The 25,023-nt window shown below is 40.1% G+C and overlaps 1 pseudogene across 1 annotated transcript in view; it reads left to right on the forward strand.

Moving 5' to 3' along the window:
- LOC145500773 (gamma-aminobutyric acid type B receptor subunit 2-like) overlaps positions 1–25,023 on the forward strand; it is a 64,105-nt pseudogene that overhangs the window by 27,487 nt on the left and 11,595 nt on the right. The window contains exons 4-5 of the transcript XR_014051142.1: positions 23,725–23,901; positions 24,560–24,682. The product of XR_014051142.1 is annotated as a gamma-aminobutyric acid type B receptor subunit 2-like (transcript). The remainder of the gene's footprint in view (positions 1–23,724; positions 23,902–24,559; positions 24,683–25,023) is intronic.

The following is a 25,023-nucleotide window of genomic DNA, read 5'->3' on the forward strand; positions in this document are numbered from 1 at the left end:
TTTTGAAATCTCCCAAGCCTCAATGGCAAGTCTAACAAGTCTCATTTTCCACTGTTTCATTCCATTCAGAAACTAGTCTTTGTTGCGCCAATTTTCAATTTTTAAGGGTCTTGACATTTTAGTGAGTCTCCATGGAAATTATATATAACGGAGTGCGGTTTCTCAAATGCAAGAATTTCTAAAAGAAACTATGAAGCTAAACTGATGTGAAGGGGGAACAAATTTAGATTAAGCCACATGTTTTTCTATGGCATGGCAAGCATGGATGCCTTGTGAAACAAAGTGTGAGCCAGTGACTGAGCCATGAAAGCCATGATTCCTACCCACACCAGAGAAATGGATGACTGCAAGGTATCTTAAGGCTAACTTAGGCTAACCTAGTTTTGTAATTACAGCCCTTATACACAAAATGCTTCTCTCCATAGGTGAGAAGAAGGAGAATTAAAAGCTAATAACCCGAATGTTTATATTTAAGCTAACCTGCAGGCCCACTGCCACCACCCCTAGAAAATAATTTTACAACAGGTGTCGTTGCGCACAATTCCAAAGTGTGCAGGTTCTGCTACAATTAATCACAAGTCACTTGTTCAGAGTGACCTGAGGGTCTTAAGACATGCCATTTTTAATAACTGTTATGTAATTAACAAATATTCACCGAAGTGGAGATAAATATCCATCACTTTCACCGACACTGAGGTGAATAATTGTTTTAGTATATACCACACAAGCTGAATAATTAGCGGACTGCTCGGAGGTTAATAGTAGTTGCTAATCAACTCGAAGTTAACCAATCAGAGCGCGCGAAAAGCACTATTCACTTGTGTGGTGTATACTAACAGGAAATATCCATGCCTCTTCCATGCAAGATTTTATGTTTGAAACCCCATCCCTGGAAATTCTGGCTTTGGTTCATACTTTACTTTTCATAAAAAATTTTAAAAATCATTGAAAAAAAATTGGATTTTTCTGGTGCAATACATTATGTAGTAAATATAATTCATAATAACTAGATTTCTCTTTTTAGCTGATTTCAATCCGGGAATAAAGCAATGTTGGTACACACTACTTGAAGGCTTTTAACGCAAAACAAAGACAAAATATCCTAAGAGATGCTATTCACGCCCTGAAAATAATTTGGGTCTGAAAATAATTCAAACACGGGAAACTAGAAATAAGTTAACCTCTTCCCGGCGTTCAGTTAGTTGGGGCGCAGCGCGAAAAACGGCGAGCAAAAAAATAGGGGAGAAGAACGGCGAGAGAAAGCGCTTCTGCGCTTCTCCCCTATTTTTCTCCCATTATTCTCTTAGGATATACTTTCTTTGTTTCGCGTTAAAAGCTTTCAAGTAGCATGTACCAACCTTACTTTACTTCCAAATTGAAATCAGTAATTTTCTACCGGAAAAGATTAAATTCCAACGGAAAAAAAATACATGGCCGCAGTTGCATATGGAATTGGCGTACGGTGGCTTCAAAGGGACATACACTTTTCTCTCCCTTTTTTTCACTTACGACTTTGCTGCTACTTTCTTGCGACTTAGCTACGACTTTCCTGCTATGTTCTTGCGGCTTAGCTGCTACCTTCTTGTGACTTAGCTACGACTTTCCTGCTACTTTCTTGGGAGTTAGCTGCGACTTGCTACTTTCTTGCGACTTAGCTGCCTGGCCACCTCGCTAGGCAGGTTGCGTCGGCAGGCCAGGTTGTTTTATTTGAAAACAACGTGGACTCCTATCAATGATCGGTAGTCTGTTTTGCCTTGGCTTTACAGTATAGCTATGAAGTTTTTCGCCGTTTTCACTTTCATTTTGGTGTGCTCTACGTCGCTGGCAATGCTTCCATCTTACTCTCCCGCAATAAGGAACAATGCAGTAATGCGCGACGAGATAATCGAGAACTATTTTAATCTCGGGCTTACTGCACCAGAAATCGCATTATTTCTCGTAAGTGTACATGGTATCGGGATCTCGTTAAGACAATTGAAAAGAATATTCAGACGGTTGGGATGTACAAGACGTCAGCGTCGAAGTAATTTGAATGAGGTGGTGTTTCCCGGCAATGCAACCTGGCCTGCCGTCTCACGTGGCCCAACTAGGTAGCCAAGCAGCTAAGTCGAAAGAAAGTAGCAAGAAAGTCGCAGCTAAGTCGCAAGAAAGTAGCAAGTCGCAGCTAAGTCGCAGCTAAGTTGCAAGAAAGTAACAGCTAAGTCGAAAGAAAGTGGCAGGAAAGTCGCAGCTAAGTCGCAAGAAAGTAGCAAGTCGCAGCTAAGTCGCAGCTAAGCTGCAAGAAAGTAACAGCTAAGTCGAAAGAAAGTGGCAGGAAAGTCGCAGCTAAGTCGCAAGAAAGTAGCAAGTAGCAACTAAGTCGCAAGAAAGTAGCAAGTCGCAAGAAAGTCGCACCTAAGTCGCAAGAAAGTAGCAGCGAAGTCGCAAGTGAAAAAAAAAAAAAGGGAGAAAAGTGTATGTCCCTTTGAAACCACCGTATTAATTCACACGGGCAGTTTATTTTTGGAAAGCAAAGTTTGAGTTTGTTTCGAGGCAACACGGCTTTCCAAGGAAACCGAATGTGTAATTTCTCACACTTTCTAGACATGGTCAAAACTGGACTGTTCTTATTTTCTTTCCTATAAGTGGACTGCTAACTATGAAAATCGTGAGTTGAATATACCATTTGGACTGAATGAAATATACGCGATATCAACAGTCCACTTCAGGCGGTGTGAATTTTTTAATAATTATTTTTGTTTCTTCAATTTCTATTTCTAGTTTATTTATGTATTTAATTATTCTTTTCCCTTACCAAACCAAACTCTATTTTAAACGTATTAAAATATTATTTTTAAAAACTGTTTTTAGCCTATTTGATGAAATAGAGTAAAAATAGGGCGAAAAGTGTATTTTAAACATAGTTTTCGACTGACTTTAATGGTGTTTAAACCTGTTTAAAACACTATTCTTTTAACTCACTTTTAATTGCCTTTTTTTATTTCTATTTTCTTTTTAATTTTTTAATTATTCTTTTAACTCACTTTTAATTGCCTTTTTTATTTCTATTTTCCTTTTAATTTTTGTTGCCCTTTCTCTTTTAATTTTCTCGTTCATCGATTGTCTTGTCTCTCGCATGGAAATAAAGGCGCATATGATTAAGTCTGGGCACACGTAAACGCAGGTAGTTTCGCCTAATTTAGCGCACTGAAATTCATATATCTCTACGGTCCCATTTCTTGGATATTTTCAGTTTTTGCTCTCGTTTGAAAAAAGGACTTTGTAAGGCATGTCCATGTACCTTAAGAACCTGAAGCGTAAGGAATATTTCGACTTTTGTACTGTTGATGAGTGATCTCGCCAAATTTCGAAATACTAGCCAGGCACGTATAACCTTTTACGTAAATAGGAAGTGTCAATTAGAACTGGGAATTTCTAACCTTAGTGGCATTTTAGGTCGGAAGTGTACAGCAAGGTCGAAAGCGAACCAAAACACGAGGTCGCCACCATTGAGCCAGAATTTAAATTTAGAAAAAGAATGGCCCTTTCCGTTTTTGGGGAGTTTGATAACTGTACCGTTACATTTAAGGTCAGCAGTAAATAATTTAGGATTAAAGTTTTTTCTATAAAATGGGTGATTAAATAAAGTTGTTTATCGTCATGTGTTTTTCTTGCTTTATCAATATGCAGATTAAGAAAATTTACATCCGTGTTTGAAATTATTTCAAACACGGCCGTGGTTTTCAACTCGTTTTTCATTGGGTTTCTAAACCCATCCACCTGACCAGAATAAGATGCACTGGTTGGGTAAGAGCTTCATGAATAATTAATGAGTTTGAGAATCTCATATGAAAATCCCCTTTCCACTTTTATCAGATGTTTTCAGCTGGTTTATCCGCATTTATGCTAACAAATACTGTAAAGCTTAGCGTAAACATAAACCTAGCTGCTGCTACACGCTTCGTTGACAAAAGACATATGGATCAGCTAAGGTTAGTCAAATATTGGGATTAAACGATGGTATAGGGCCTACTCTGGGACCTAAAGTCGCCGTAACTTCAGGCGACTTTGGGCAATTTAAGGCGACTTTAGGCGACTTAAGCAAAATTGGCAGAAAAACATTACGACTTTAGGCGATGTAAGGCGATTTTAGGCGACTAAAGGCGACTTAAGGCGACTTTAGGCGACTTAAGGCGACTTAAGGCGACTTTAGGCGACTTAAGGCGACTTTAGGCGACTTAAGGCGACTTTAGGTGACTTTAGGCGACTTAAGGCGACTTTAGGTCCCAGAGTAGGCCTGGTATAAATTGTAGTAATCAACCGCTTTACTATCGTAGGTCTTGTCGCTATCGTAGGTCTTGTCGCTAAGATTTATGGGCGCAAAAATTCCAGGACTGACTTTATCTAAAAATGTTTAATGTAAACTTGCTTTAAAATCTTCTTAAAGAAGGCGGCCGAAAAGCAACGTACCATATGGAGTATTTTCTTTTCAAATATGCATTTTTGGCTTTGATGGGTGTTTTGCAGTTGTAACTGGAAGAATAAATTGAGGCATTTAGAGAAGAAAGAATTGAATTTCTCCTTTGGTGGTATAGTAGACAATGTAAAACCCGAAATGAAATTTTCCTTTTTCCGTTGGTGTAGAAGTTTAGTCGAAGGCATTTCTGAGGTGAGGAAAACTTTCGACGTTCTTATAAAACATTTTATTTGCCGAAATTTAGAGATCACGACAGAAAACTTCAAAGGATAACTACAAGTCACGACCATAATCAGGATAATAGAATTGATTTTTCACAATCTTTTAGTGTCGAGGTCGTATGATAGTTTTGGGAATTAAAACTAAATTACTGTTTGGAAAACAGCTCAAAAGGAGGTGTTAGGAAAAAAGCAATTTCCGACTGCTGCGTTTTTTGTCCAAAGTTCATGAACAGCTGGTTTCACCGGACCCTAACTTTGAAGATAAAAAGCCAAACTTGAACTTTGCTGAAATAAGTAAGCTGCAACAGCGAACTGACATTGGCGTAGTGACGGTCTGCATAAGTACGATACTTTGAATCGAAGAAAGAAGATAATTTGGCAACGTTTTCCATTATTTTTGAGTGAAGAAGCATGCTACAATTTTGTTAACATTTGATCAAACACCGGTTTAATTTAGGAACAGGAATAAAATATCGAGCTCCTTTTTCTTGTTGTCAAGAAATGATGAGCAGGTCTTTATGAAAAGGAGGGACTGCAACGAGGTTTTCAACTGATGTAGAGGCCTTGGAAATTAGGGTTTTACTTCCTTCGCTATGTCAAAAAGTAAAAATCGATAAAGCGGGTGTGTCAGTTTTTTTAAGCCTGTGTTACAGCCGTGCACCCCGAAAGAAGAAATTGGAGAGAGCGGCTCCCTCCTTATTTTTCTTTCGGGGTGTTTGTGCGATTAATTGGTTCGCATCTAATTAAAGTACAGCTGGAAAGCTTATCACGTCCGGTCCTTTCGCGCTACGGCGTTTTAATTTCAAACTCAGTATAAATTTGTTTTCAAATGACTCAGTTGATTTGACAAGAGTACAAACACGGAATATTTGAGAGGTAGTCAGTTGACATAACGGTCTAATTAAACAGAAATATGGTTAGCATTTAATTGCACCAAGAAAAACGTTGTCAACGTTTTGAACACTATTTTCAGATGGAAAAGGAAATTCTCTTCGTGATTTCGAAGTATTTGCATAAGTTTCCTAAGTTAATCGTGCTATTGTATATCTTATTTGCCGATCTAGGTCTGGTCACAATTTTTTCTGAAGACACTTCGACAAAAGTAATCTATAGTGAATGGAAATTTAAACTTAAACTAAAAAGATATTCAGCAGCAACTTCGTATGTTCTATCTTTCTCATGTCATCTGTTTCTAGAGGTATATACTTTGGGAAAAATGCATTCTCGTTTAAAAATTATAAATAATTAAACGAGAAAAAAAGGCAACAGAGGACTTTTTCCGTGCTTACATAGCCCCATCTAAACACTCGAGGAGTTGGCAGAATTCGACGCAGTTATGCCTCTCGGTTTTCCTCGGCTCTACATTATTCCAACCCTAAGCCCCCACCACCTCGTGTTCAGACGAGACTGTGTAAACGAGGAAACAGTCCTCTGTTGCTTAAGGTAAAGGTAAGGTAAAGGTAAAATCTTTATTTAGACACTGTATTTCCTTCAGGACTTAACAATATTGAATTAAATTAGTCTAACTACCTAACTAATAAATCACTAATAACTACGATAAGAGAAATGATAAAAAACCTGCCTGGGAAGCCGTGTATAAAAGCAAAATAAAACTTATATAAGACGACCATCAAAATCATAATTCTTCAACTTAGATTTAAATTCATCAAGTAGTAGTAACAATCTTTTATTAGGAAGCTCCATCACTAAAAGTGGTTTACATAGAGGTCCTAATACTAGATATATACTATATACATCAAGAGACGGTGACTGACGAATATCCAAGGGTAAATTATTCCACAATACAGCTCCGCTGTAGGACAGACTTCTATGACAATAGTTAGTGCGGGGCTGTGGAATGGCAGGCGAACAGTCACTATCTCTTAAGTTATAGGTTAAGGTATCGGAACGAAGACAAAGTGGGTACTAAGATAGTCCGGAACCATATTATTTACAATCTTATACATCATTATTGATTTATCAACAAGGCGTTGACGGTCCAGTTTAACCCAGTTTACCATTCGCAACAATTCATCAGTACTACGATCGTAATTTAAAAAAGTTATGACACGTGCAGCACGATTTTATAATTTTTGTAGCTTTTGAGAAAGACTCTTAGAACAGGATCCCCACACCGAGCTGCAGTAATTGAGATGCGATTGGACTAATGAATTGTAGATGGAAAGTAGAGTTTTATATGGGACCGAATACCTAATACGTTTAATGGCCCTAATACCAGAAGCAATCTTTTTAGAAAGCTCGTTGATATGACACTCCCAAGTAAAATTTTCATCAATGTGTACACCTAAGGATTTTACAGTCGAGACTTGCTTTATCGGGAACTGGTTAATTGTGGCAGTGGGATTCGCTGTAGAATTTAATAACTTTTGCTTAGAACCAATCAGTAGGAATTCTGTCTTTGTCATAATTAAAGTTAGTTTGTTCGCTGCAAGCCACACACGAGCTCTCTCCAAATCAAGATTAATACAATTATTCATTTCATCAACATCACTACCAGCAAAAGTAATACAAGTATCATCGGCGTACATCCTTGGTTGGGAATGCTGGAGACAATTAGGCAGATCATTTATATATAATAGAAATAGAAGGGGCCCAAGAATCGTTCCCTGTGGAACACCACAGCGAAGGAACATTTTAGACGATTTCTTCCCGTTTACTAAACACGTTTGGGTTCGGTCCTTTAAATAAGAGCACAACCATTGGTTTGTGGAACCCTGAATACCATAAGCTTGTAATTTCGAAAGAAGAATAGTATGGTTCACAGTATCGAAGGCCCTCTTAAGGTAATTCGTCTGAAATAAAAGTGACAATAGATTTTTGTTCAAACTTTGTCCACTGAATATTTGTCATATGATAACTTCAATTTTGAAATAAAAAAGGGGGGTGCCCATGCTCATTAAGGAGCAGTGAGGCATTGAAAATACCCCATTTTGGCATTATTTAATGCTTATTATAAGAACCCATTCCCAGACTCATAAGAACACGCATTAAACTACAGTCAGTACATTGTGTCGGACACAAATAAACATTTTAAGTTTGATTCAAGCAGAAAGTTAAATCCTTGATTAAAAATTTGAACCAAATTTCTTGACGTGGTTACCGACTGCAAAATAGAAAAGACCACAGTGTATCTGCTATTTTTCTTATTTATTCAATTTTCAGCAATAGAAATTAGATCAGTCTTTCCTCACGCAAAGCATATGATTAGTTGTCTACAATGACTGGAAAAAAACTTGGGGTGCCCGTGCTCGTTGGTGAGCTAGAGCCATTTTTCAACTGACAGAGCTCAATATCAAGGCAAATCCGTCATGTTTTCAATGTGCGCGTGCACGAGCGCGCGCTAATGACGCCATAAATTATGCGCAGTAAGGATGCGCAATGCAAATGTAAGGAATGACCTTAAGATCTAAAAATACAACGGCATTAATAAAACCACGATCGCTGTTTAAAGACCAATTATCAGTCGCTTTAATCACAGCGGTGGCCTCATGGTTAGTGCGCTCGTCTCCGGATCGAGCGGTCCGGGTTCGAGCCCTGGCCGGGGACATTGTGTCGTGTTCTTGAGCAAGACACTTTACTCTCACAGTGCCTCTCTCCACCCAGGTGTATAAATGGGTACCAGCGAACTTAATGCTGGGGGTAACCCTGCGATGGACTAGCATCCCATCCAGGGGGGAGTAGAAATACTCCTAGTCGCTTCATGCTACAGAAACCGGGATAAGCTCCGGCCTGATGGGCCATTTGGCTCGTATGCAGCCTTTACCTACTTTTACCTTAATTAAAGCAGTAACTGTAGAATGAAGCGAGCGGAAACCAGATTGGTGTCTACTGAGAAGATCGTTGTCGTTTAGAAATGATACAACTAATCATGAATAATTCGCTCGAAAACCTTGGCCACAACCGGGATAATCGATATCGGTCGATAATTAGAAGGATCACTTCTACTTCCAACTTCCTTAAAAAGAGGCGTGATTCTTGCACTCCTCCATTCGTCGGAAAAAATACCAGTGTCGATCGATTGATTGAATATCAGAGCGACTGACCCAGAGATTAAATCTGGACATTCTCTTAGCAGTCTGGCTGACACAGAATCAAGACCTGTTGCCTTTCTCTTGCATAATTTATTTAGGTGGGACAAAATGTGCAATTGAGTTACCAGTTACACGCTGGAAACTAAAACAACAGCTGGTTTGGTCAACAAAATCATCGAAGGAGGTGCCCACTTCTTCTATATCCCTGGACAGTTCTGGACCGATTTCTGCGAAAAATTTATTAAAAACCTCTGCGTTTTCGGTTGAATTGTCATTCTCGCTCCATTGAGCTCATAACAAGCTCATTAATTGCAGCCAACTTTACCCAATTTGCAGCGTGTAACCTCACTGATAGCCGGTTTCACATGTCTTGTGGGAATTTCCATTGTAAGTTTCAAAGGTTTTATAACAGTAGGCCTTTTTTACATTCTCGATAGCACTGTTCACTTCATTACGCAACTTCTTAAAATTAATCCAATCACTTGGATCGCCTGTGCGCAAAGCCTTAATTTTGAGACGATCTCTCCGATAAAACAAATTCTTAAGCCCCGCAGGGGTGATCCATGGACTTTTAGAGGCACGAACGTGTTTAGCGCTTTTATTACCTCCATTTTCCATTTCATTTTGTTTTCATTATCCATTTCTCTATGACTGTTCCTATTATTTATCATTCCTGAGTTTTAACAAATCGAAATATTACGGCAATATTTAATTGCGTCTTTAAGACAATGTTCAAAGTTCCATCAAAAAACAAAAAACGTAACAAACTAGGTAGAGACAGGTTACTTTCGAGCGTCAAAAGAGGGTCTGGATGGGGGAGGGAGTGCAAATGTCAGTTGTCTGTTAAAATTTTGTCTATTTGTCAGTTGTCAGTTGAAGTTTCGGCCATTTGTCAGTTGTCTGTTAAGTGGCTGTTAATAATTCACTGAAGACCTAAAACCCCTCCAACATCACTTTTTTAGACGAACGGAATTAAAATTCCATTCGTCTTAACATTCCGAAAATTTCGAAACGGTGACAAAGGCTACGGAAATTTCTTGGGAAATTTCCAGAAAATCAGGAAATTGTCAAACTTTTGAAAAGCGAACCATTCAACTGAAAATTCCGGGAATTTAAAATAATAGCAGACATGGCGTCACGCTCGACACAGATGAGGAACGTATAAATGTACCTTGTTTACAAACCTACCGCTGGAAGGAAAAGCTGGCAGTTTTAATGCTACCTAGGTTTCAAGGATCGCTACAAAGGACCAAAACCTTAATCTTGAAGCCAGGTAAGAGATTTACGTGAATTTATCGGACCACTTTACAAAGGCGAGTATGTTAGTTACTCACTGGAATATTTTCAAAATTTCTTGAACTTTAAGCGGTCGTTAACTTTGAAAAGCTAGTGGGCAGACAAACTTGTTAATAATTGTTTTAAGTTAAGGGCCATTTATACTTTCTATTCATGTAGTTCAGCAGTTTCAAACCGGTGCCACATTTTTAAAACGTGCCTTTAAATTAGAGCTATTTTCGTGTTTGGTTCAAAACTCCATTTAACGGGTAGAAAATCTTCTTTTAACCGTTGAAGGAACAACATTGAATTATAATTGCAATATGGCTAAACGAACTGCTATGATATATCTATAGTTGAAAAAAAGAATTGGGACTTTTGAGTGAATATTACTTTTTTTAGAGCGCCGGCAATATGTGCTGTTTTTCCACTTTCGACAGGCGAGCTTCAATCACTCCTAGAAAAGTTCGATTAGAATTTTTAATCAAATAAAACTCATTTTAGTGATTGACTAGGTAAGGGCTTCGAAATCCCAGCTTATAAGAAAAATCGAATTTTCGAAGTAAAATTAGTGGTCGGCTTTTAGAGACAGCCTCTTAAGTCTTTCTTTAGTTTATTTTTTGCTATTTGTCATTTGTCAGTTGACCCCGTCCAGATCCTCTCAAAATCGGGCAGGTGCCTTCGTGGCAGATGTTGAGTATTCTAATCGGTGAATTAAGTCTTCGTTTAGTTTATTAGCGACTGAGACGACTTCAGTCAAACTAGAACGAACGAAGACTAACTCAGTTTCTTTCAAATTAGCGATTTCCAATAGACCATTTTACAGTTGTCTGCTCAGTGACCTGGCCTTTGGATGGCAGCGAGGCTGGAGTTGACCTTGTTTTGATACAGACCTTACTGCTTTTGTTGTGTAAATCAAGTTGTTCTGATGCTAACTAGCTGCATTTACATGACAAAAGCAGTGAGGTCTGTATCAAAACAAGGTCAACTCCGGCCTCGCTGCCATCCTAAGGCCAGGTCTCTGAGCAGACAACTGTAAAATGGTCTATTGTTTCTCCGTTAAAATGATTTTACAAACCCCGATTCTTATATGCTAATTGGAATCCTTAAATGCTGATTCATAATGTGCAAGAACAATAGAGCCAGCAGGTTCTAAAGTACACCGTTCTAATTTCTTTTTTTCAAGATGGTTTCCCGCAAACACAAACAAGAATGCTTCCAATTTTTTAATCTCCTTTTATCAAACAGATCGAAGCGCTCTCGATCTCATTACAATCTAGGTCTCGCTGGAAACTTAAACCGATGTAGAAAGCTTAGCTATGTGTACCAAGCAAAACAGGCTCAAACAGGAACTATATTTTAGCAGTCAAAGTGCGTTAAACAAACCTTAAACAGATCAATTAAATAGCTGAGAACTGCCCGACTAGAACAAATATGGAGCAGAAACATGGCTTTTTTCTTCCTTATTTCTTGGCCTTGTCTAAATAGGTATTCACTTTTGTGAGCAAGTCGTTCACATTGTTCCTGGTGTCCATGGCTTTCTGACAGATTTTTTGATGGGCAAGTTGTGCTTCTGTTGCGTGATCAATCTTTCGTTCCTTCTCCTCGTGCCTACCATTCTCTTCTTCTGAACTATTCAGTGATGAAGCCACCAATTCATTGTGAAGTTTCCTTTTAACAGCCTCCGCTTTTCGTTGACTCGGAGTCATCAGCGTGTTTCGTCTAGACCTGTCGACGTTGCTGGCTGGGTGGCAGGTTGAGGCGATCGCAAAGCATTCTTAATCAGTTATGCTGCGCATTCTCCCCGTTAAGCGATCTGTTGATTGCTCCAGATGCATCCTCAAAACGTGGTCAGGCAATCCCGCTTCAATGACTCTTTGTTTGGCAAAGAGCAACACCTCCTTCCAGTCGTTGCCGTGGCAGAGGTTATAACATTCCACGATGAAGCGTTTTTCAATTTCACCGATAGAAACGCGTTTCCTTTGAGCACCTGATTGAAGAATCAAGCGAAAGGAATAAAGGCCTTAAGAAAATTGGTTCTGGGCGGGAATGGGAACACTTATTTAGTTTCTAGTCATCCATTTTTCGAAACATTTATAAACATTATATACCAGCCGAACCTTTTACCTTTATTTGGTTACGGAAATATCCCCATGTGGACACACACTCTCTTTGGTTTGACATTGATCCGTCATCTGTTGTCCGCATTGTCTACAAAGTTCTTCCAGAACTTTGGCGCTACTTTCAAAATCAAACTGGACGTTCTAAGAGCGCTTACTCGGGCTTCGTACCGCAGTATCAAATCGTATTTGCCGAAAACGCGTTTTGGACGCAATAAAAACAAATTAAAGAATCAGGATATTTTAGCACAAGAGTTCCGCTTAGATATTTACTATTCAAGCTACTTCGTCGAGTATTCTCCTAATCCAAGTTGTAGATTTAAACCATTTTGGTTCAAGAATGAAGCACAGCTGTCTACGCATTTAAGGAGAACTTGTATGCAAAGAATTTTCCAGGTCTTTCTACAACTTATAGCGATTACATTGTACATGCTAGCAGAAATTATACGAATTTCGTTTACTGATCGTGGCGATCCGAGCAAATTGTGCAGCTAAACATCTTTGCCGTGTTGCGATCTTAAACCCCTTTCAAGAGCCACACCACATGAGATATATCGATCTCTAATCGAACCACATCGGCCTTTCTACAGTGGCTATCGGCACTATCACTGTATGAATACTCAACTAGTGATGGACAATGAAGGACATATCCACTTTGTTCAGGCTGGATTCCTAGGAAACATGCACGATGCGGTTTCCTTCCGACTGATGGAACCTATTGGTCCCGGGCGCAACTTGGATCTACCACCCAATGCAAAGATTTTTTTGGCTAATAAGGCGTATCCAGATGGTGGGTCACTATTGACACCCGTAAGAGCTGGCCAGATGCCTTTTTTAGATAACAGAGACAGAAGGAGAGCACGAAGGTTTAACACGCTCTTGTCTAAGAGGAGGGTAAAAATAGACCACGTTTTCAACGAAATGAAAGCCTGCAAAGCGATAGGCCAGATTTAGCTTCACCCACGCTGGCTCATGCCTGTATGCGTGGAGTTAGTTGGGGTGAGACTCTTCAAAACAGTCTAGAAGATACGGCGAAACGTCATTTCAACAGTTCTCCACAAATGGGCACTCCTTCTATTTACGTATTGAACTGTCTATAGACGCACAGTAATTTTCAATGCGTAAACGAAATTAGCTCTTGTTTGGGCACGTTTTTGCATGTGCACGTAGTCGTCCTATAACCCTAATTTTATTTGTTCTTGTCATCGAATAACAGACATGTTGCAGTTGCTGTAGCTAAGCAAGCAAATCGCACGCAGATTGACTTGTTGGAGAACTTGCAGCTGTTTACCTGGGCTAACAGTTAATTGAAAAATATTAAGGTTTTTTAAGAGTCGCATGATGGTCAATGTCCTTTTTGGGGATTGAATTATCCAGTGATATTTCTTAATCCAATAAGTGAATAGTCAACAAGACGTAGCCGAGTTGACTTTCGCTCATAGAGAACGATGGTGAGCAGCCTAATTGTAATAAAGTGTATTATCGTTTGTCTCACGATGTAGTCACTTGAGATATAGATCGCGACGTTTCGACTGCTTACTGCTAGTCTTCTTCAGGCGATAAGGTCGACTGATTCCACGGTATCACAAAGGTCGGCTGTGATTGGTGCATTTCGATCCTCCTATTGTTCCATTGTTCCGGCGAGTAGCTGTTCCCTCAGCGGTCCGCTGTTGTACCGTTCTCCTGTTGTTGTGTTTCTTGATCGTGGGTATCCATGCTTCAGGAATTTCGATTCCACTATCCCTGTTGATGTTATTAGGGTGAAGTCTTATGTGAATAGTTTCCTTGACCCTACGTGTGTACCAGTGAGGATCTCGATCAATAAACTTGACATCATTCCAGATAGGATAGTAGCCGGTCTCGTGGGTGTGTTCAGAAACGGCGGAGGTCTGGGTACGGGCGAGTCGTATATCCCTGTCGTGTTCTTTGATCCTCTCCTGCATAGATCTCCCTGTTTCCCCGATGTAGACTTTGCCTCACTCACAGGGAATCCTGTAGACAACACCATCTTGTTTAGCCGGGTTGCCAGTGTCCTTTGGTCGCACTAAGTGTGACCGAAGTGTGGTGTCGGACTTAAAGACGGTGCGAATGCCTTGTTGTTCTAGGCAGCGGCGGAGAGACTCCGAAACTCCTTGGACATAAGGTAAAACGGCGGTAGATTTAAATTCCGCGACAGGCTCTCTTCTTGGGGTTGTTCGTGCCTTTGTGATCTTCTGTACAAAGGAGGAGGGATATCCGTTAGAAACAAGTACAGATGACAGATGTTTCTTCTCTCCAGCGATTACTGATGGTTTGGTCACGAGACGTTTAGCCCGGTCGTACAGACACTTCACAATACCGCGCTTTACTGACTGAGGGTGGTGTGAATCATACGCTAGGTACTGATCAGTATGTGTTGGTTTCCTGTAGACACTGGTGGTAAGGCGGCCATCAGGTTCTCTGTAAACTGACGTGTCGAGAAAGGCAATCTTGCTGTTGTTCTCGATCTCCATGGTGAAAAGGATTGATGGTTGTTGACTGTTCAGGTGCTGCAGGAAGACATCAACTCTATCCCGATCCAGGATGGTGAAAGTATCATCTACGTAGCGTTTCCAGATCTTAGGCTTGCAAGGTGCGGACTCTATTGCTTGTTCTTCAAATATCTCCATGTAGAGATTAGCAATAACCGCGGATACAGGGCTCCCCATGGCTGCGCCGTCTCGTTGTTCGTAAATCGATCCGTTGTACTGGAAGTACGTAGATCTTAATACGAAATCCAAGAGGTCCGCGATTTGAACTGGTGTAAGTGTCGTGCGGTCAGCCAGGCCTGCGTCGTTCTCCATTTTTTGAAGCGCGGCTTGTACGGCGCCCTCTGTGTCTGACACAGTCAGGAGATCCGTCAACACCATCCTTCAACAGGCACAACCACCCACGCCCAACATCACGAAGGAACAGCAGGAGGCTCTTAAAAGCTTAAAAGAGGACAACTCCATCATGGTCCTTCCGGCCGATAAAGGTCGCGCCAGCGTAATCCTGGACGCTGACACGTACCACGCGAAAATGTCAGCGCTAATTGATTCCGGACCGTACCAGCTGCTCAACAAAGATCCGACAGACCGCTTGACCCGGAAGCTATCCGAGAAGCTGCTAACCCTGAAACGGAGTGGACACATATCAGAGGCGGTTTATAATAAGATCAGACCCCGACACAAACAACCACCTAGGATCTATGGCTTGCCGAAGATCCACAAGGCCGGCACACCGCTTAGGCCAATTGTGTCGTGTGTCAACAACTTTGCATACGACCTGTCTGCTTTCTTGGCTAACGTATTATCTCCTCTTGCAAGTAACTCGAACTTCACAGTGAAGAACTCAACTGACTTCGCCTCCACTATCGCCAGTGAAGAGATCCAGGACCACGAGATCATGGTGTCTTTCGACGTAGAGTCAGTGTTTACCAACGTACCGATCGAGGGCGCCGTACAAGCCGCGCTTCAAAAAATGGAGAACGACGCAGGCCTGGCTGACCGCACGACACTAACACCAGTTCAAATCGCGGACCTCTTGGATTTCGTATTAAGATCTACGTACTTCCAGTACAACGGATCGATTTACGAACAACGAGACGGCGCAGCCATGGGGAGCCCTGTATCCGCGGTTATTGCTAATCTCTACATGGAGATATTTGAAGAACAAGCAATAGAGTCCGCACCTTGCAAGCCTAAGATCTGGAAACGCTACGTAGATGATACTTTCACCATCCTGGATCGGGATAGAGTTGATGTCTTCCTGCAGCACCTGAACAGTCAACAACCATCAATCCTTTTCACCATGGAGATCGAGAACAACAGCAAGATCGCCTTTCTCGACACGTCAGTTTACAGAGAACCTGATGGCCGCCTTACCACCAGTGTCTACAGGAAACCAACACATACTGATCAGTACCTAGCGTATGATTCACACCACCCTCAGTCAGTAAAGCGCGGTATTGTGAAGTGTCTGTACGACCGGGCTAAACGTCTCGTGACCAAACCATCAGTAATCGCTGGAGAGAAGAAACATCTGTCATCTGTACTTGTTTCTAACGGATATCCCTCCTCCTTTGTACAGAAGATCACAAAGGCACGAACAACCCCAAGAAGAGAGCCTGTCGCGGAATTTAAATCTACCGCCGTTTTACCTTATGTCCAAGGAGTTTCGGAGTCTCTCCGCCGCTGCCTAGAACAACAAGGCATTCGCACCGTCTTTAAGTCCGACACCACACTTCGGTCACACTTAGTGCGACCAAAGGACACTGGCAACCCGGCTAAACAAGATGGTGTTGTCTACAGGATTCCCTGTGAGTGAGGCAAAGTCTACATCGGGGAAACAGGGAGATCTATGCAGGAGAGGATCAAAGAACACGACAGGGATATACGACTCGCCCGTACCCAGACCTCCGCCGTTTCTGAACACACCCACGAGACCGGCTACTATCCTATCTGGAATGATGTCAAGTTTATTGATCGAGATCCTCACTGGTACACACGTAGGGTCAAGGAAACTATTCACATAAGACTTCACCCTAATAACATCAACAGGGATAGTGGAATCGAAATTCCTGAAGCATGGATACCCACGATCAAGAAACACAACAACAGGAGAACGGTACAACAGCGGACCGCTGAGGGAACAGCTACTCGCCGGAACAATGGAACAATAGGAGGATCGAAATGCACCAATCACAGCCGACCTTTGTGACATAAACTAGCAGTAAGCAGTCGAAACGTCGCGATCTACATCTCAAGTGACTACAACGTGAGACAAACGATAATACACTTTATTACTGCATCTACCACGATGAATAACAACAACCTTTTCCTCGACATTAGCCTAATTGTTTTAGTAGGCACTATAAACGATTAAGGACATATGCGCGAAAATTTTCCAGTCAACAGATTTTTTTAAAATTTTTAACGTAGTTAGATAATGAGTTACTTGTGTCAGAAATGCAGAACTTGGGGGTCACCGACTTCATTTCAGAGATTAAGCGTGTGGAAAACTACATATACCCTGATTTTGAAAAATTTGCGCACGTAATTCAGCATGGTTTACAGGGGTTTATAATTAAAATATCGAAGGTGACTGAACGGAGGCAAACGATCTTAGCCATATTTATAAAACAAATAGATTCCATGTTGCCGTGCGTCTGTTCAGTAATAAAACAGTTTTGTTTGTTTGTTTGTTTGTTTGTTTTTGAGACTTAAAAAACTACGTGCGATTTGTGAGACTTGGAACTGTACTGTTTTGAATGGCTGTGCTATTTTTCTAAGATAACTCTCCACTGTGCCTTTCATTGTACTTATGTCATAAAATTAAGGTTGCGCTGTCCTGTTGAATAGCAACAAACTTGACCCACTTTTTACCATCAGTTGCATCTATCTTAAAAACTAAGCCAGTGACCCCATATTTTTTTATAAAAATCTTTTTATTAAACACAGAATGTGCAATTTCGCACATGCATTCCGCTTTTGCTGTTGAATATTTTTATACATTAAAAAAATAGGGTCACGGGATCAGTTTTTGAGATATTAGCTTCAGATGCTGTAAGCCACACAAAGAACAAGTGGACTGGAATAACTTCTCCAACAAACTTGACAATAAGGAGGGTCTGTCATACTCTGGCGGTTTAAGCCAATTTTGAATGCCGATTTGCGGGTACATTCACATTTATCTGGCGGTTTGCGGTTAAGAAATTATCGTGCGGTTGCGGGAAATCATAAATTTAGTTTGCGGTTTTCGTTGTTTTTTGCGTGTTGTTTAGGTGGTCATTCAAACAACTCGAGCACTCTGTGTTTGTAAGCAGCCCACTAGACATCAAACTTTTTGTTCGCTGATTTCTGAATGTAATTAGAAAAATTTCTTGTCTGTGAGGAGAAATACGATTATATTTAGCGAACGTGTCGTAAAGAAGTTGTTCCGTGCTGTTAACAGATCGATCATGATAGTCCCCTCAATAGGGTCCATCTGAGAAAACGCGATCCTTAACGTTGACCAAAAGGATCACGGCGTTTGGGAACAAAAAAGTCCCTTCCTAAAATCAAAGCAAACACAGTCTTGAAGATCAGAAATGTGCTTGTCAAAATCAGACACTCGCCACTGTTACTATAATAAATGTATATGAGACAACGTATTTTTGCGATCGCCGAAAGAAAAAAATTCTACTCTTAGTCTATCTGGCTTATTTTCTCAGTTACAAAAATTCAACAGTTTTCCTTTTCATTTCTTTTTTATTGTAGTTCCGCATCAGTTTTTGACCCGGAAGTCGCTTCACTAACACCTCCGCAAGCGGCAATGAATAGTACAGCGGTTATTTCCGCTCTTGTCATCGTCGTGGTGATTGGATCATTAAAGTGTAACGCTAACAAGACGAAGCTCATTGTTGCCGTGCTGGAGAGATGGCATGCTAGAGACAAAGCGTCCTCTGTCGGGATAAACCTCGCAATAGAAGCCGCCAAAAACTCTCCGGATTTGAAAGTTTTCCTGGACAAATATGAGATAGTCATAGATGGCCCTTATCACACAAAGGTACGTTTTGTAGAAGAAAACGTTTAATATCTATAGGCTGTTGACCATCCCTAAGGTCAATATGGTTCAGTTGGATATTTGCCAAGTTCTTTAACTGCGTGTTTATATGGAACAAGACGTAGGCTTTGAAGCGAGAAAGTTATGCCCTCCAGAAACCTTCGATATTAATCGCTACAAAAGGAAGCTGCTGACAAGCAACTATGAGAGATAGAAAGAGAGGTAAAATATTAGGAAGAATGGAAAATTGAAAGATGACAGCTTGAAAACTTGCAAAATTACAAGGATTTGTATGAAAAACCACTGCAGCTTCCTGCTAAGCTTTAACGTCCATAAAAAGTTCCTCTTAAAGGATATAAACCTGAACTTGAAAATTTATCATGTAAGCTTATTTGTGAATGTGTTTAGCATTTCCAAGTGATGGATTTCCAATGACTAAATCAGTGTGTTCTTGGAAACAAGTCACGTGACCAACTGTTACAAGGGGCCTACAGGCTTCCCTTCAAAACTAACATAACTCGGAAGACAAGGTTGAAGGGTTTTGTAAGTAGTCCAAAAATATAACTTACAACAAATGTTTTTTTGATAAATTGACCAGCTCATTTACAGATAAATGGGAAAAAACTATTGTATTTTCACCAGTATGGCAGTTCAGTTTTCACGGAATGGAACGTGATTAACATCTTTGAAACTCTAAATGTCAAGGTAATCCCTATGTGTGTTTAAAATATGTCAAACGTGTTTTAACAATAAAAAAAACTACATTTATGAAAGACAATGGCACCCAAAGACAACACAATAGGTTGAGTGTATTATGAAAATCTGTTCCTCAACAGGGGGTCCCAAGCAACGCTATTGTTCTTTCTACCTTTGCGTTGAAAGATAATACACAGTACAATGGATCACGCCCGTTGATTCTGCTCGGTCCTAACACACCCGACGAAGCCTCCTCGGTATTGAATGTGATACGATTTTACGGGAAACTTATGGTAAGAAATGAAATAACCAAGATTATAGTAACGGAGTAGTGATCTCTATTTATAGAGCATAGATATTAGTCCCAAAACCTTTTCTCCATTCCGACGCTTTTTCAGCGTTTCAAGTTCCAGCTTGAGCCACGCACATCCGAGCTGACCGAGTATCAAAATAATAATAATAATAATAATAATAATAATAATAATATTTAGTGAGGGAATCCAACTCACCAAAGGCGGTTTTCAGTGGAGCCCTCCTAAATAAAAATCACCTAAAAATGACATAAATAAGAGTTACCTAATATCTAATATCTTGATAATATCTTACCAAAAAAGATATTAATAAGATACTAATATCTTCAAATCCAAATCTTTATATCCAAAGAAGATACTAATATCGTATCAAAAAAGAGCCCAGGTTCTAGTATGGTCGTGACGTCCCTTCAAGAATGACATTTTTAAAGCAAAATGAATTTTCTGCTGAATCTACATGTTAAACGCGTACCCTGGAACCATTTAAGACCTTTGCAGACAACAGTAACTCTCCATTTAATCAGTTAACCTACAATCAGGCTTTTTGTCAGGCGAACGGGCTAAGGGCAAACAAAAACGCTAGATGCATTCATCGACATTTACTTCACGAGTCGTCTGCCGCTCCTTGGCTGCTTACCTGTCATACGATAAATGTGAGCCAATCAGATTTTACCGGCAATTCATGCTTTTCCTTTGGGCGCTTCCGCTCATCGGGATTAATTGGCAACCGTCACGGCTCAACACGCCCCCTATTCAATGGCGTTACTTAACTTTCAGCGTATGTCGTATTGTATTTCAGTTTCTATTACTCTCGTAGTGGTCACATCGTTTTTCTACCTCGTGCAGTTTTTCTCGCACCCATCCTCTCCTGTTTTCTGTATTTCTCAGCGATAGGATGGGTAGCGGAGAGGTTTATTTCTCAGTTTGTAGATTCTATGATTTATCTTGTGTCTTCGGATGTGGAAATAAACTTCTCTCTTGGCCAAAAGCAAACTGTGTTGATTATGTCTTGTTGGCGGGGACAATTCGTCCGGTTGCTAGAGCGAAAGCGACAAAACGCGAGTAGTATATGGCGCTTATATGGGCCGTAACCAATCAGGCGCCGAGAAACACAATAAGCTATTGTTTGGAGAACAATGGATTCTATTGTTCTCTAAATCCAATATGGCGTTGGTTAGTTTTCAGCCAATCAGGAGACGACTTGAAAATTGAAGATGGCGGTGACCCTGAAAGTGCGGCCATGTTGGAAAACAGTCTACCAGCCTCAACGGAGGACCTGGGATCGGTCTCACGGATTTCCATGGTGACACAATCGTTAAAAAACCGATGAAATACTTACAGTATATTTTCACGGATTTCCATGGCTACACAATCGTTACAAAATCGATAAAATACTTGCAGTGTCCGGCCCTAAAACGCACAGCTGCAGAAGTCCTTGCCGCTGTCCGCCATGATGAAGACTGAGAGAAATAGGTCCGAGTTCCACCTCTATAGGCTACCGCCAGGCACGATGGGACGATGACGTCATCGGGAACAAATCGGAGAAGCGGCGATGTCAGTATCCATGATGAGATACTTACCGGCTTCCCAGTACCCCTCTCTTAAGGAGAGTATTAAACCTTGAGATCTCTGCGTGATGTCATAACGTTAGGGATTATCCCTTACACAAAACAAAATAAACAGAATTAATAATAAAAAGCTTACCAATTTCTGAAAGTCTTCCATGTGATTGGTCGTTGATTTACTCCATCAATAATCGAAAGCGATATGACAAGAGTGTTTTCAAAAATTGGTAAAAAAAAGGAAAGGAATTAAATGGTTGTCACTGGCTAAAAATATGGTTATCGGACGTTTCGGCCACTACTGTTGCCTTCTTCAGCAAAAGATGGAAAATGCAAATGTTAAACGGCGTCCTGCTAGAATATGTAATAGATGTGTGATAAAACTAAATGAGCAATAGTCTCTAGAGTATTCTTAATGAGTGTAAAAATTCTTAATGCCATTGTACACGTTCGGTAGCGCTATGTGTTCGTTTATAGCTTTCCTGTCTCGCAAGGAATGCCAAGCTTCAAAAATTAGTCTTTGTTTCCATACTGATGATCTGTCGACAATTTCAACGTTCTCCAAATCTATTTGGTGACCGTTGATTATATGGTGTTTGGCCAATAAAGAGTTTTTGTCCAATGTTGCTATAGCCTTTGCGTGTTCTTTCATACGTGTTTTTAACGCGCGTGATGACTGACCAACATAAACACAGTCACAATCTTTACATTTGATCTTGTAAACAATGCCTCTGGAAGCCTCTTTCTCGATGTTGTCTTTAGGTTTTTTGAGTATGTTCGAGATGGTACGAATGGTTGGCGGCCAACTGAGTAGACAACAAGAAACGAATGATACCGACCATCGTGGTTTTGTCATCCTCCCCTACGCCAAAGGTTTTTCCGAAAGAGTCGCAAACGTTCTTCGAGGTTTCAATATAAAGGTCGCCCATAAACCTATTCGTACCATCTCGAACATACTCAAAAAACCTAAAGACAACATCGAGAAAGAGGCTTCCAGAGGCATTGTTTACAAGATCAAATATAAAGATTGTGACTGTGTTTATGTTGGTCAGTCATCACGCGCGTTAAAAACACGTATGAAAGAACACGCAAAGGCTATAGCAACATTGGACAAAAACTCTTTATTGGCCAAACACCATATACTCAACGGTCACCAAATAGATTTGGAGAACGTTGAAATTGTCGACAGATCATCAGTATGGAAACAAAGACTAATTCTTGAAGCTTGGCATTCCTTGCGAGACAGGAAAGCTATAAACGAACACATAGCGCTACCGAACGTGTACAATGGCATTAAGAATTTTTACACTCATTAAGAATACTCTAGAGACTATTGCTCATTTAGTTTTATCACACATCTATTACATATTCTAGCAGGACGCCGTTTAACATTTGCATTTTCCATCTTTTGCTGAAGAAGGCAACAGTAGTGGCCGAAACGTCCGATAACCATATTTTTAGCCAGTGACAACCATTTAATTCCTTTCCTTTTTTTACCAATTTTTAACATGCCTGGCTACACACCGAACATTTTTAAGAGTGTTTTCCGTGCTTTCTTTCTCATTTATGAGGGTTCAGTAACGTTGTTCTCCAAATCCAAGATGGCGCCGGTTAGTTTTCACCCAATCAGAAACTGGTCAAAATTCTTGTTTTTCGGCCATTTCAATTTCGGGAGAAAAAGAAAACAGCGGTTACAAACATAACAAACGGGTTTTGCATGGTATATTTAACTTGACGTTTCGTATGCTACAACATACATCTTCAAAAGTGACGCTTACAAAATATGACAAGATTTAAAAAGACTAAAACTAAAGCGAGGTATTGGTAACTAGCTAGACGACAATGAACAAAAGAAATTACATCCGGTGTGAAATAATAAAGAAAGAGTTTTTCCTACCGACGTTCTCATTTAGGGTGGGTTTTAAGTCCCGTATTAACAATGTTTCCTTGATTTTACACTGTAAATCACATTGACCACTTGCTACTGAGAATCTCAAAATGGTCCCATTTGATGTTGTGACGGGTACAAGTTGAATAATCAGTAACAGCGGAGGCGTGACCAACTTGAGTGAGAGCTTTGAAGTGCTCCGTCTTTCTGTCGTGCAATCTTCTTTTGGTTTTACCGATGTAGAAAACATCACAATCCCAGCAACTGGCTTTGCAGACAATCTTCGATTTCTGCGAGCGGTTGAAACGATCTTTGTAAGGAAAGAAAGACTTAATTCTGTGAGTGTTCTGAAAAATAACCTACGGTTTACAATTAAAATTTTCACCAAAATTGAAGGGATTAGTTTTTAAAGTAATTAAAGTGTTAAAAGGCTGCACTAAAATACACCTAAAAAGAAGCAAAACAAGGATGGCTAGGAATGAGGAATCTAGCTTAAAACAGTCAGAGTTGTGTCTTGGATTGACCATGTAGTTGCTAACAATCAACAAGCGTTAATTAATTAACTTTAATTACTAACCATCGTCTATTTCTTTTCAACAGGTGACATACCTAACAACTACTTCTGAAGTGAGCGAACTCGAAGATAGTTTCGGATTTACGTTTGCGCCAACAGCGTTCACATTCAATGCTGCAAACTTTCGACTGATGGACTACTTCAAGTGGAAGAGAGCCGCGATCGTGTATGATTTCCTGGATACAGGAGGACTTTATGTGAAGGTGGGGCCTAAAATACATTAAGCATCCGTTAATAAACCTGACAGTAATAGTTCGTTTATTACGAATTATATAATTTCAAAGTATTAATAGGTGAAATAAATAAATAAATAAATAATTTGGTGGTAGACGTATATTGATATATTATGATTTTTTCTTAAATAGTGATCATGACTCTTTTTAATCTTAAGCCTAATATTCTTTAGAGTTCCGCTTGTTCCGTTTCAGCACGGTCTTACCAGGCATTTTTGATATTCACTTCTTGAATGTCATTCATCGAGTGAATATAGTGTTTTCCATCGTTCACTTCGAATTCTAGATTTCATTTACATGTAATAATCGACGCCATCCTCTCCCTTAACTCGCTACTCTTGTGCTAAAGCTTTGAAACTAACCTTCTGAGTTTGATTGTGTAGATTGCTGTGATTGGGTCAGTGTTAAACTAGCCCGCTGTGTCATTTTAAAGTATAATTACAGGATACTCGGTTCGATAGGTATACGAAGCAACAATGGCCGAGCGGAATGAACAGCAATTCATACAAAGCAGGAGCTATATGTCATAGAAATAATCGCAATGGAATAACAAATCCCTGTCTTTCATGGTCTGACTAAACTTCACTCAGAATAGTAATTGAGAATTGTTCCTCGTATCAACTTACAGGTAGTGGGCGATCTTATAAACCATCCGGATTTAAATATCATTGGATTTGAAGCAATTAATACAGGTTTGCTGAGATACCAAAATATAAAAGAGGACATCAAAATAAAGCTTAACAAACTGAAGGTAATAATACACCCTCAAGACTAATCCCCCACACAGGCCTAACGTAGTCCATCCTGGGTATTAGATCACTCCCGGTTTCGGAAATCCTAGAAGAGACTAGAAATAGCCAGTCCTGTAACGCAGATTTTGCTCTCGTGGACCGCTAAAGCAGCTCTGTGGTACCATTATACGCGAAAGAACTGGGTATCATTGCTAAAATTAATTTGAGATGGATTACCTTGAAAATAAAGCCTATTTTATTATATTTTTTCATCCTCTCTTGCCTCGCTTGAAATCACTTAACTAAACTTAAGTAAATCGACTTTGTTTAACAAGGATAGCACACGAAAGTCTAGCGACTG

Source organism: Orbicella franksi, chromosome 10 (assembly GCF_964199315.1).
Source record: "Orbicella franksi chromosome 10, jaOrbFran1.1, whole genome shotgun sequence".
Taxonomy (NCBI): domain Eukaryota; kingdom Metazoa; phylum Cnidaria; class Anthozoa; order Scleractinia; family Merulinidae; genus Orbicella; species Orbicella franksi.